Source organism: Tenrec ecaudatus, chromosome 3 (assembly GCF_050624435.1).
Source record: "Tenrec ecaudatus isolate mTenEca1 chromosome 3, mTenEca1.hap1, whole genome shotgun sequence".
Taxonomy (NCBI): domain Eukaryota; kingdom Metazoa; phylum Chordata; class Mammalia; order Afrosoricida; family Tenrecidae; genus Tenrec; species Tenrec ecaudatus.
In genome coordinates this window covers 115,094,898-115,109,184 of record NC_134532.1, presented here as the reverse complement: position 1 = coordinate 115,109,184, position 14,287 = coordinate 115,094,898, and the positions used below count along the sequence as shown (strand labels likewise).

General features: G+C 43.1%; 1 pseudogene; it reads right to left on the bottom strand.

The window, feature by feature from the left end:
* Nucleotides 1-6,803: 6,803 nt before the first annotated feature.
* Nucleotides 6,804-7,605, bottom strand: LOC142443515 (lys-63-specific deubiquitinase BRCC36 pseudogene; annotated as a pseudogene).
* Between the last annotated feature and the right edge of the window lie 6,682 nt (nucleotides 7,606-14,287).

The following is a 14,287-nucleotide window of genomic DNA, read 5'->3' as shown; positions in this document are numbered from 1 at the left end:
TGACACCAATCCTATACAAAATCTTGCAGAACATAGAAAAAGACAGAAAACTCCCAAACTCTTTCTATGAAGTTAGTATAACTTTGATACCTAAAGCGGGCAAAGATGCCACAAGAATCGAGAACTATAGACCAATATCCCTAATGAACATCGATGCAAAAATACTTAACAAAATACTGGCCAATCGAATACAAAAGCATATTAAAAAATAATTTACCATGACCAAGTGGGATTCATACTAGGGATGCAGGGATGGTTCAACATATGAAAAACCATCAGCATTATTCACCACATTGGCAGAAAAATGATAAGAACCACATGATAATCAATAGACACGGAAAAAGCATTCAACAACATCCAACACACATTCCTGTTTAAGACACTCAAGAAGATAGGGATAGAAGGAAAATTCCTCAATATTATACAAGCCATATATGAAAAAACAACAGCTAATGTGGTAATTAACAGAGAAAAGACTAAAACAACTCCACTGAAAAAGGGGATCAGATAAGGATGCCCGTTGTCCCCACTCCTATCTTACATCATACTGGAGGTCCTAGCTTACAACATAAGACAAAGGAAAGCTATTCAAGGTATTCAGCTGGGGAAGGAAGAGGCGAAATTATCATTATTTGCAGACAATATGATTCTATATGTCGAAGATCTCTTAAACTTCACAAGCAGAGTGTTGGAAGCAATAGAGGAATATGGTAGTGTGGCAGGATATGAAATCAACAAACAGAAGTCTATTGGATTGCTCTATACATCAGACAAGCAATAGTCAAGCACAAATGGAAATACCTGGGGATATACCTGACTAAAAAAATGAAAGATTTATACGAGGAAAATTATAAAACACTACTTCAAGAAATCAAGAGTGACCTCAACAAATGGAAGAATATCCCATGCTTCTGGATTGGCAGACTCAATATAGTAAAAATGTCAGTTCTATATAAATTCAATGCTCTCCTGATATGAATACCACCATCCTTCTTCAAAGAATTGGAAAAACAGATGACCAACTTCATATGGAGAGGAAAGAAGCCCAGAATTAGCAGAGAACTCCTCAATAACAAAGACAAAGTGGGAGGGCATACTATACGGCCACAGTAGTGAAAACAGTGTGGTACTGGCATAATGACAGACATTCAGACCAATGGAAAAGAGCTGAAGACTTAGAAATAAAAGCATCAGCATACAGGCAACTGATCTTTGATAAGGGCCCAAAAAAATATCCAATGGGAAGCAGATGCCATCTCCAATAAATGGTGCTGGAAAAAAATGGATATCTACCTGCAGAAAAATGAAACAAGACCCTTACCTCACTCCATGTACATGAATAAACTCAAGGTGGATCACAGACCTTGAGATAAAACCCCAAACAATTAGGGTCATTAATAAGGGAATTGGGACAAACCTGAGAACCTTGGTACAGGGAAAACATAGGCTATCAGAAATAGGGAAGGATACAAATACAGAGGAGTCACAAATAGACAAGTGGGATATACTGAGGATAAGACACCTGTATACATCAAAAGAATTCACCAAGAGAGTAATAAGAGAGTCCACCCATTGGGAAAACATCTTTAGCAATGACACATCAGACAAAGGCCTTATTACTAAAATTTAACACCTTCAAAGATAGCCCAATTAAAAAAATCAGAAAGCAACAAGTGTTGGAGGGGCTGTGGTGTGATAGGAACTCTCATCCACTGCTGTGGACCTGTAGGTATGTACAGCCACTATGGAAATTGATTTGGCGATTTCTCAAACAGATAGAAATTGAGTTACCATAAGACCCAGAAATCCTCCTACTAGGTATATGCCCAGAAGAGGCAAGAAACAAACCAAAAAGCTGAAGAAGCACTGGAAGCACTCACTACTCTCTGCCAGGAAATTTGGAAGATAGCTACCTGGCCAATTGGCTTGAGGAGAACAATAGTTATGCCCATTCCAAAGAAAAGTGAACCAACAGAATGTTCCAAATAGAGAAGGATATCATCAATATCACACACAAGTACAATTTTACTTAAGAACAGCTGCAGTGCTAGGGGACATGTCTGATCAGAGCAAATGGGAACAAATGATGGGGGAGGAAGTGAGAGTGGACCACATCCTGGCCCATCAGGCCTGGAGGATGATATCCCCATTCTAAATAGCCGATGGACAGAGTGGACAGTATGGCTGATCCCACTATGAGACACACCGTCCCTTAATGGCCCAGGGCCATTAGGGGGACAGCACTGGAGACTCAGTGTCGGGACTGGCCCAGACTGAACCTGTGACCCTGAGGCAAATCACTAAAAGCATGTGGCAGAGCAACCATGGGAGTAGAGCAGGGAGCCCCTGAGGGAGTACAAAGGACAGACTCTGGGGGCAGAGCATGGTACCCCATCGGACCTGACTGAAGGACAAACCCAGAGATCAAAAATCAGACCTTGATCTATTTACAGGTTTTTCTTTCTTTTTAATTAAAAAAAAAAAAAAAAAGAACAGCTGCAGCAGTACATTGACAAGGAACTGCAAGAAGTCCAGGCCAGATTCAGAAGACATGATATAAAGGATATCGTTGCTGATGTCAGGTGGATCTTGGCTGAGAGTACCAGAAGGGCGATTACTTGTGTCTCATTGACTACGCAAAGGCATTTGACTGTGTGGACCATAATAAACTGTGGACAACCTTGAGAAGAATGGGCATTTCACATCACTTCACTGTGCTCATTTGGAGTTTGTACATGGATTATGAGGCAGCTGTGCAACTAGAACAAGGGAATACTGCTTTTTTTAAAATCAGGAAAGGGTATTCATCAGGGTTGCATTCTCTCACCATACTTGTTCAATCTGTATGCTGAAAAAAAGTCATAGAAGCTGGATTATAGGAAGAAGAACGTGGAGGAAGGCTTATTAACAACCTGCAATTGTCAGATGGCCCAACCTTGCATGCTGAAAATCAGCAGGAATTGAAGCACTTACTGATGAAGATCAAGGATTATAGCTTTCAGTATGAATTACAAATGAACTCAATGTAACGAAGACCAAAATAGTCACAAAACGGAACCAACAGTTAGCATCACGGTAAATGGAGAAAGGGTGGAAGTTGTCAAGGATTTCATTGCTTGGAACCACAATCAATGCTCATGGAAGCAGGAATCAATCAAAAGACAAGATGGGGCTGCATTCAGGGTGGTATGGCCATGTTACCTTGAGGACTAAGGTGTGCCTGACCTAAGCCATAGTAATCTCCACTACATCACATGTGTGTAAAATTTGGATACTGAAAAAGAAAAAAAACACAGAATAATAGATACATTAGAATTGTGGTGCTGGAGAAGAATATTGAAAGCATCACGAGTTCTAAAAGGACAGCCAGATTGGTACTGAAAGAAGTAAGGTCAGGGCACTCCTTAGAGGCAAGGATGGCAAGACTTCATCTAACATCCTTTGAAGATGTTGTCAGGAGACACCAGCCCCTGGAGAAGGCCATCATGTCTGGTGAAGTAAAAGGGCAGTGAAGAAAAGCAGGGACGAACATAGTGGTGGCATCAATGGGCTCCGGCATAGTGACAATTGTGAGGATGACCCAGGACCGTGCCGCGTTTGTTCTGCTGTGCTTGGGGTCTGTGTGGACCGGAGCTGACACAATGACACCTAACAACCACACGAGTTGAGATCAGCTTGATGGCAATGCGTCTGAGTCATTCATTCCATTTGGGCTGGCAGCAAAAGTCAGGCAAAGATATAAAAAAGATAGCAAGTGAGGGGTGTGATGGAGGGGAAAAGGAAGAAATCCTGGGGATTTCATTCAGCAATCTGTTTGTTTTAACATCTAATATCTAATTGGACTGTAGGATTGAACAAAATGCCCTTGCCCTCATGAAACTAACAAAGAGAGGGAAACAAACAGAGAGAGGCAGATGATAGACACAACAATTAGCCCAAGACAAAGAGGGCTATGGAGAAAATGAAACAGGGAAGGGGTGTAGAGGAGAGGTTATGGGTGGGAGTAGGATTGCAATGTTAATTAGAACTGGTCCACAGCAACAGATCTCATTAGCCAGTAACCACATCTCTCTCTGGTCCTCGGCCTCTCAGCAACTTGGTCCCTTGGTCTCTGCCTCTGTGGACCAGAAAGCCTGTGTGCTGATCTGCCGCACAGTGCCCTAGTCTCAGTGCCGTTCCTCGTCCTGTTTTATGGTTTCCTTGCTTTGGCCTCTGGTCTTGGCCTGACAAGTGAGGGTGCCAGGGACACTCAGAACTGACAAGGCAACTGGCTCATATCCAAAGAATCAGAGGTCGGATGATGAGCCAGATGCAGGATCCATCCAGCAAAACGGTCAGTGAGCTTTACCAGAGCATCCACATATAACAGAAGCAGCCTAACTCCCTGTCAGTTGATTGGGCACAGTAGTAGGATGATTTTTGTCAACTAGACACTCCAGGGAGCTCTGGAGGCATAGTGGCTATGAATTGGGCTGCGATGTGTAATGTCTGCAGTTTAAAACTACCAAGCGCTTCTTGGGGGAAAGTTGGGATTTTCTAATTTTGTAAAAAGAGTTAGTCTCATAACCCACACGAGCAGTTCTACTACCTTACAAGGTCCCCGTGAGTCAGAATTTTCTCAGTGGCAGTGAGTTTAGACACTCCTGACTAGGGATGGAGTCAAATTTGTCAATAACAGCCTGATGACACCTTCTAGATGGCATAAGAATTTTGGTACAACTGTGTGAGACAATGGGAACTGCTCTCTTTTGCTTTGCCTTCCTGCCTGCTGGGATTCTGCCATGACTTTGAGAGCTGTCAATACCCTGCCATGCTTCCATGCACCTTGGAGCCACATGACTGTAGCTATTGGCCTGTGATCTTCCAGCATTCTGCATCATTGCATTTGGCTATGTGAGTCTGAAGAGGGACTTCGGGACTAGCATCAGACTTATGGACTTGGGTTGGACTGGCCTGGGATGCCTTCTTAATATATAATTACTTCTTGATATACAGCTCTTTCTTATACTTAGATAAGTGTCACTGGATTTTTATAGTGTTTAATTTTGCTGTGATAGACATAAAGGAAATTGCAAAAATATTATAAAGAGTGTTATATAGTCTTCACCCAGTTTTCACAATAGGAAAGCTCTTACATCATTACAGTACAACTTCAAGATTTAAAAATGGACCATGGCACAATACTGTTAACCAGACTATAGAGCTTATTCAGTTTCACCAGAATTTGCATGCATTCGTTATTGTGTGTGTGTTGCTCTGTGCAGTTTTAACACAGGTATAGATTTGTGCAATAACACCAAGACAAAGTTCAATTCCCTTTTATACCTGTGTCCCTACTAATTCTTGTCTCTGGCAACCACTCCTCTGTTCTTCATTCCCAGAAGGATTGGTGGAAGTTTAGGGCCATAATAAAGAAAGCTGTTACAAATATTCATGTACAGGTACATGTGCAGAATCAGTTCTCTGACATAAATTTAAAAGAGCATAAGTATGGACTCACAAGTTTGTCTAACTCTTTTCTCGAGCGGCTGTACTGTTTTACATTCCCGTCAGATAGATGGGCTGGATCCAGTTTTGATAGATCTGGGTTTTCTGTTCAAAATTCCATAGCATTTGGTATTGTTGTTCTTTTTTCCCTTCAGCCATTCTGATAGATGTATAATGATGTCACAGTAATATTAATTATTTTTATCTCCCTGTTGCCTAATGGTATCTAACATCTTTCCATGTGTTCACTCACCATTTATAAACTACCTATTCATGTCTTCTGCCCAATTCCAGGCATTTTTACTTTGGAATTTTGAACATTCTTTGTATTTACCTTGATCAGATATATATAAGATTTGTTTATAAACTCCTTCAATTTGTAGCTTTCCCTTTCATTTTCTTTATTTTTTCTTAGAGCAAAAATCTTTAATTTTGATGGATTCCTTTACTTTGCGGGTTCAGGCTTTTACAGGAAAGAGCTCATCACTTGCCCTAGATTCTGAGGATTTTTCTCCAATTATTTCTTTCTGAATGTTTGATAAATTGCATTTAAGTTCACAATTCATTTGGCATTAATTTTTGTAAAAAGAAGGAGGTTTAGGTTGAAGTTCATTTTCTTGAGGGGAGGGCCTATGGATTCCTACATGCTCAAAAGGCTGTCCTTCCTCTTTTTAATTGCTTTTGCACCTTTGTCAAAATTACCTGGGTATTTTCTGTGTGTCAACCACACTGTGGCCTTATGACAAGTCGTTTGTGTTAGACTGGTTGGTGAGAGAAACAAATCCAGGGACTCTCATATATGTGTAAGAGAGAGTTTTATATCAAGAGTCATTGGATATCAAGAAAACATCCCAGCCCAGTCCAAGCCAAGTCCATAGGGCCAATACTGGCCCATAAATCCCTATTCGGACTCATGCAGCTACATGCAATGATGAAGAATGCAGGAAGATCACAGGCTGGTGGGTGCAAAGTCTTGTGGATCCAATGGTATGGAAGCATCACAAGGCTCTTGCAGGTCTCAGTCACGTGGATCCTCAACAGAAAGGTGAAGCGGAGAAAGGGGGTAGTGAGTGGTGGTGGAAGAGGGGCAGTGGCAAAGAACCATTTATCTAGGTTACCCTCCAATCAAGCTGCAACCTGATTGACAGGCTAAACTCCACCCACATTGTCCTAAGGAAGCCATCTTGGCACAAAAACCCTATCACATCTTGAATTAGCTTAATATGAGTCCTCAAGGTTTATACATCTTCAAAATTGATTTAGTGTAATTAATTTTATATTTGGGTATGCTGTCTTTCCCCATTTCATCTCCTGCCTTATTCTAGGGAAGGAAGTTCTTGCATGAGCTCTTCTTTTTCTTGTTGCAACTCCTGCAAATGCTGTTGGTTTTGCTCCAGTTGGTCCTCCAACCAATGCAGATGAGGCACGCTGACTGCTGGCATCTGACTGTACAGGTTCTTGGAAAACCCAGAACCATTGTGGATCTTGGTTCCTGAGTCCAGCTGTGTAATGCTGTGGATCCTCCTGTGTGCATCTGGCTCATCCAGGCACAGGATCTTGGGTAGCTCAACTGCTGATTCAAGGCACACTTTCACAGTAGTGACAAGAAACACAATATGCATTGGAATTTCAGTTCTTTCCTCCTCTGAGCTCTTCTAGCCTGCATGGATTGGAAGGAAGTGTTTAGCACCTGGCCAGCCTTGGTGTTTTTATTTGTTTGCAATGAAACAGGAACAAAATCAGTCTCACAAAGCCTTGGTCCATCATTGGGTACATGGTTCATGTGTGAACATCCACATGAGAAGGCCAAGCAGTCGAGGATGGGAATGGTAGCTGCCCACATTTCTCATGGAATGACCTGGGAGTTCAGCCAATCTTCACTAGGCCCTTCCGTTCATCAAAACATTGCATGCTGATGACAGAATGAATGTGAATAGTCTTCACAGCGTCAACCTTTTCACCAACTGTCTTTAATTCAGTTCCACTGTGTGCAAATTGTGAGTCACTCCTTATGTCTTCATTCCACTCCCCGAAACACGTCAGCGCATGGTTGAGGCAGACAAGGAAAGTGTTCGATTCCAGATGCACGGCCTGCACCACCTGCCACGCCATCTTGGGCCAGCTGGCTCACATCCACCTGGGCCTGGCCAACCATACATTCTTTTAAGAAGCTCCTTCTTGTGGCAGTGCACTGCAAGTCCTAGCCTCTGTTCCCTGAGTTATGGCCCCACGAGGGAGTGAATCGTCTTTACCTCTTCAGCTGTGATATTATGGACAGCAAAATGGCCCTTGGTGTCATGGATCAGGCAGGAATGCTCATCCATCTTCTCAGTGCTGGTGACATCCATGAGTCTATCAGGGTACGTGATGTCGGTTCGAATCTTGCTATCAATTCTGATGAAGCACCGCACATATATTTCTTTTACAGTCAACGCATACCTAAGCTTATTGAAATACACCCTTTAGTTTGTCAGGCATCCAATGCTTAGGCACTGCAACACGATTCAAGTGTTTCATAAGACCTGGAGCCATGGTGAAATACTGGGAAGGAGTAGATTTTTGTCTCTAGTCAACCTAACACAGGGACTCATAGAAGATCACATCATAGAGGTGATTACATTATATCAGATCTCTTTGTGGGAGGGGGTTGGGGATTACTACACCAGAACTGCCAAACTACTGAGAATCGTGGAGCAGCCGAATAGGAATACAAACTTAACTATTTCAGGTTCAGAAGAGAATTCTTTAAGGCTCTCATGCTTACTTTATATCACGTGTTACAGAGTTGGACTGCTCATCAGTGGTTGTGAAAATATGAAGAAGCAGATTCCAAGGCCATTATCCACAGCTCCACCGAGAGAGCTCACATAACCAGCCTGAGGTTAGTAGCGGACAGCAACGGCTGGCACCACACAGGGACCTTGACAACACTGAATTTCAAATAGTCAACAGAGAGGAATGCGGAACAGAGTAGACTCAAGGTCTCAGAAGTGCAGTAGGTCATGACAGGAGGTCTGATATCTAACCTAAATTACAATTTTAAATGCTCACAATATAGATTTCATTGGGTCTGTTTTTCACATGGGTAGAATGAGTTTCAAAGATTCATGGTCCCAAGATCCCAGAGTCAGTGAGTTAGAAAGTTGGGAATCTAATGTTCATATTCTTCCTCTGACCCGACAAGACCTTTCAGTAAAGGGTAGGAATCATGCCATCTTTGGGGATCAAGGCTGAGTTTTTATTCACAAGATCAAGTTTGCTGACCTGGAGAATGGTCTAGTCTGGCTTCCCCAAAATGGGCCCAGCAAAGCTGTAACTGAAAATATCCATTACTTGATAAGCATTTCTATTATTTGTCTGAAAACAAAGGATGTTGTATGTCTGACCACTGGGTTATATGAGCCCATGAATGAGCAAAATATGACTTAAGATCTATTTTGAAGAACATCGTGTAAAGGCAACCCAGCAGGCCACTAACATGATCGTTATTGATAGTAGGCCAGAAAAACCTTTCAACATAGAGGTACCACATTGGTGGATTTAAATAAAGTCTCTCAGATAGCGAGGTACCCCATGCCTCCCTTTATCGCTGTGTGTGCCCGATTAGCAAGGCCATTTGAAAAGAAAGAAAAGTATCCTGGTGTAAAGGCTCCCTTTCTGGGAGGCACCTGCGGACCTTGTCAACAATGAGCCTGCTTATTCTTACTACCCTTTCCTCTGAGGACCTCTGTAAAAGGTAAAGTTGTTTTATCAACTATCGCAATACCTCAGAATCAAATGTCAGTGACATCGATATGGGGGGATAAGAGAGCTCATTCAAGATGATGATGCTGTGTGGCTTTTTTATCATAAGTCTGAGCGAGGGGAGGAAGGAAGGGGAAACAGGGAGATGGAGCAAGGGCCGTTACAAAGAGAGATGGCTGAGCCATGCCAAGAACACCAAAGAAGCTATTGATACCCACTTACCCACTTTGTATTTTGACCTCTACAGGAGACATCTGATCTCTGTTTAGAGATTCCTTTTCCCAACAGAACTAAAGCAGGACGTCCTGACATACAGAGACCTGGGCAGCACACACACTGCCAGCTCTCTGTTGGGGGGTGAGCTCTGTGGAGTTGCCAGCACACGTGGCTTCGGCTGCAGCAGTCAGGGTACCCTTCGCTGGCTACTGTCAATGTTGGTCATCCATCAGTCACAGTGGAGTCTGCAGTCTATAGGCCTGCTTCCTTAAGCTCCGTTGGCCTTTTCACTGGATCACTTTCCTAGAATTAAACGTACCCCCTCACCAAAATAACTAAAAGGAAGGTGTCAGAAAGGAGATGCTTTTGGATTGGCGTCTCTGGCAGAGAGGCGATTAGAAAGGACTCCCTGACATGAGATGGGTCCTTGTGGCAGAAAGCCTTGGGCAAAGGGTTTTAAATGGAGCCTAGCATTGTAAAATATTTAGTGTAGGAAACTCAGTTGAGAGTTGGCAGGGGAAAATAGCAGGCAAGATGAGGTTTGTATTATATGGCACATGGCATAAGGCCACAGCAGACAAGAAGTCACGGGCACTGAGTCATCGACAATAACTTTAGTATCCTTGTCTCACTGTCTCTGAACTCTTGAGGCCCTTGGGGAAGTTGCATACTCACTAGGAACGAGTGCTGACTGCGCCTTGAGATTTCCCTTAGAGGCTAATAGTGTCTAGGACGTGTTCCTTTAACACATGGTATCCTCCCAGTCTTGATTTCCTAGTGGAAAAACGGTTTAGATACTTAGCAATTTATAAGGGAATAACATGGGGTTATGCTGACATGCCTGGGAGGAAGCCACCCCATTAAAAGGAGCAACAGTTTAATGTGGGATTCAGCTTTGCCCCACCAAAGAAACCAGCCTTGCATTTTCTGCCAGGCAATGTAGAGCAATCACCAATTCTTTTGTTCAGTGAAATTCAAGGATTCCATTAGTAATTTCCATGGCTGGGGTTCGAGAGACTTCATGTTACAAGAGTGTAAACAAGTAGGACAGAAAAGGCGGAAGCCAATGCTTCAGAAATTAAGATCTTGAAAGGAGGAGGGATGGTCCAACCACGGGAAAAGTGGTTAGAAATTCGATATGCTTTTCATGAGAGCTCAGGGAGATCCAAATTGCCAAACCACTGTCGCTGGCACCGGAGCTTCCAGAAACCTTTGAATGGCTCATTTCTTGTGCTGGGGCTGAAGTTGATCGAGTAATCATCAGGGGATACTGTGGATTTGATTGAGGCCCAAGCAAGCAGGCTTTCACCGTCAGCCAGGAAACCCTCTGTAATTAACCACTGCAATGTGCTGTGCAAACCCACATGTGTGCCTGTTGGGATGTGGGGCGGGCAGGGGGGATTGGGATGAAGGAAGGGGCATGGACGCTCTTTGCTTTCAAGTGCAGGCCAAGATACACCACAGAACCAACAAAGAGAGGCAAAGACCTCAGACTCTTCTATGTGCTTAACACTACACTAGAGATCAATTTCTATTTCTTCTGGAACCCAAGCTTCTGCACGGCCTGTCACACGAACAAGATCACATTAATGATCATCTACGTAAGCAGAATCAATATTTAGTCATTGCCCCCCCACACCCCTGCCCCATGCCGCACAGTTATATGGATGAAACATGAGCTTCACTCACAGATTTATTCAGTTTGAAGATGTCCTGGCAGGGTCTCGGGTGACCACAAAAATAGTTCTCAGTTCAGGATTTGCTGAGAACCTTGATTGAGAAGTATGTGTGCTGTCACCCAAGGCTGACTGTGCCTCTCCACACATCTGTGAGGCTCCAATGGTCTTCTTGACAGTCCAGATGTCCGTGCAAATAGACTTGCCTTCCTTCACATCTCAAATAACCAACTGTCCTGGTGCCAGGAACTGCTGCACGTTCCAGCATTCTTACCAGGCGAAAGTCACATTGTCTTCATATTCTCTCCCTTTTTTGCCTCCTAGGCAGCCATGCCAGTGCTGCCAGATGATGCACAACTTTGTGGGAATTTATTGTTTGCCTTCTACCTATATCCTTCTCTTGTAATGAAGTGTAGACAAGAATTTAGGAGGCCAAATAGAAGGATTAATGTTCTAGACCGGTCATTTTTGATCTTCAACAGGTAGCAGAATCCCCCAGTGCTTCTGTTAAACAGATTCCCGAATGTCACTTCCGACTTTCTGATTTAGGGACACCAAAGCAAACACACTGCCAGCGCGTCCATGCTGACTCACCGCAGCCCTATGGGACCAGGTAGAACTGCCCCTGTGAGATTCCAACACTGTCACTCTTTAAAGGAATAGAAAGCCCTGTCTGTAGCCCTCAGAGTGGACAGTGGTTTCACACTGTGCTTTTGGATCACAGAACAAAGTGCAATCACGAAGCCACCAGAGGTCCCAGGTTAGCGAGAGAGCTCAAGAATGTACAGTGCTAACAAATTTCCAGGCGATGTTGATGTTTTGAAAACAAGTCTCAATACAATGCTTTGTCCTCAAATCTGTCAAGTTTTCTCAATAAAGACGTTGAATGAGGGTAAATAGAGTGTCCCTGCTGTTAAGTGTCTCAAGTCAGTTTTGATTTATAGAAACCCCAGTGTTTGACAAAAGGAAACACTGCCCACCTGCGCCGTCCTCATAGCTGTTTGTTAAGATTGAGTCCGATCTCAAAGTCACTGTGTAAATCTATCTCCATGACAGTCTTCCTCTATCTCACTGACCCTCTACTACACTCTTCCACTTTTGTAAGCATGGTGTCCTTTTTCCAGAGACTGGTCCTCCCCTTTCTTGGATATGTCCACAGTATGTGAGACAAAGTCTGGTCATTCTCATTTCTAAGGACTACTCTGTCTGCACTTTGTCCAAGATAGATTTGTTTGTTCATCTGCCAGTCCATGGTATTTTTATTATTCTATACCAATACCATAATTCAACATAATAATTAATAATGAATAAAGAAGATGTGATAGTTAGGTTTATTGTGCCAACCTGGCCAATAGGGACATGTGGGATTAATCACGTGACAGTGTGATTGAAGGGCAAAGAGATAAATGGCTCTGCAAGGCCTAGTCCCATCTTTCTTGCTCTCTGGTGATTGCACCCGCATGCTGCTGCTTTAGCCAGTTCTCTGCCTCAACATGTGTGCCACACTTCCTGTGGGCCAAGCCAACCTGTGGATCCTGTAGCTAGAGCTTGAGGCGACTTCAAGGCCTGCTTCAATACACTGCTGGTGCATACATTACTTGAGCTTGGGCTGGTGGATCCTGTCATCTTGCATTGCTTGTATTTGACATCACATCTGGGCCTGCTTTGCTAAGCTTTCAAGCCACTGATTGTTCATGACCCACTCAGCTATTTGCTGCCACGGGCAGACTCTGCCTGCCTTGCCCAAGGGAGGACTCCACTGTCTGCTTCCTTTACCTTGGACCTGGCAGCCCATCTGACTTGAAGGACTGCCATTAAAGTGAATTGAACTGAGCTCTCTGGACTGTTATGTGGACAAATAAGCTGTTATATTCCTTGTCACTGCATATATATATATATATATATATATATATATATATATATATATATATATCCTGGTTTTGTTTTTTTAAAGAATCCTGCCTAACACAGAAGACCACAATATAATTGATGTATAAATATGAAGTGGTTGAAAATACCAGTTTTCAGATACATGTAATGTGATTGAAAATATGATGTCTTAAATCTGTGATATCAAAGGATTTGTGCAGCAGATTTGCCCAGTGAAATATAGTTTGATTTCTTGATTAGTGATTTCATGAGCATTGATTATGAAACAAGAAAAATGAACCCTTGATAATTTCAATCTTTTCTCCTGATATTATGTTTATTTGTGAGAATTTTTGTTTTCTTCACCCTGGCTGGTCCCTCTGAGGTGAACCATTTCTTCCTTCTTCCTAGTCTGTCTTGGGCTGGAAGCTCTGCTGAAACCTGTCTACAATGATGACTTGTTGGTATTGAAACACCAGCTGCATAGCTTCCAATATCACAGGGACATGCAAACCACTCGAGCCCAACCAAGTGACCGATGAGTGGTGGGGAAGGTCCCTGGACAGCATGAAATTTAGGGGCGGCAACCTTCACACACTTGGAGAACACACTTGAAGAACCACTGTTCCAGGGCCATGGGCCATCAATCGCCTTGCCACTCCTTTTTACCAACTGCACAGAGACGCCCAGACATACCTGAGCCTTGGCAAAGGCTCCTTTTCGGTTCAATTTGTCACTTCTATTAACATCCTAAATTTAGGGGTTGGGGAGGGTGTAGAGAAAAGAAAACAGTGACTCTCCTATGTGTTGTTTGGAAAGCATACATTGTTTCTTTGTGTTTGGGAAATATAGACTTGGACTCCGCAGTTTAAAATGTGCTCATTCTTAAGTATATTTGTCAGCCACCACCATGCTAGTGGGTCAGTGGAAGGGGGGTTGTGGTGGCTCCATTTGTGTGAGACATATCTGAGGAATGGCTATTTGTGTGGCATTCGCTTTCTGACTACAGAGTCCATTTTATTTGGGAGATAATCTTTTGTCTCCTTCGGTAGACAAGTGAAGCTTTTGATGGGTGGGCACTCTGGTAGATGATGAGGTAAGATGGGCTACACCTGCGGGGAGAAGAGATAGGGGGAAAGAAGACCAAATATCTCCGCATAATTCTGCCTTTGGCAAGTAGTATTTGAACGATAACTTCACCCAGGATTAAATAGGCTTTGTAAAAGGGATCTTCCTGGGCATGTAACCCTTATAGAGTGTAACGTTTCTGTAAAAAGTGGGTTGAGACACAAACT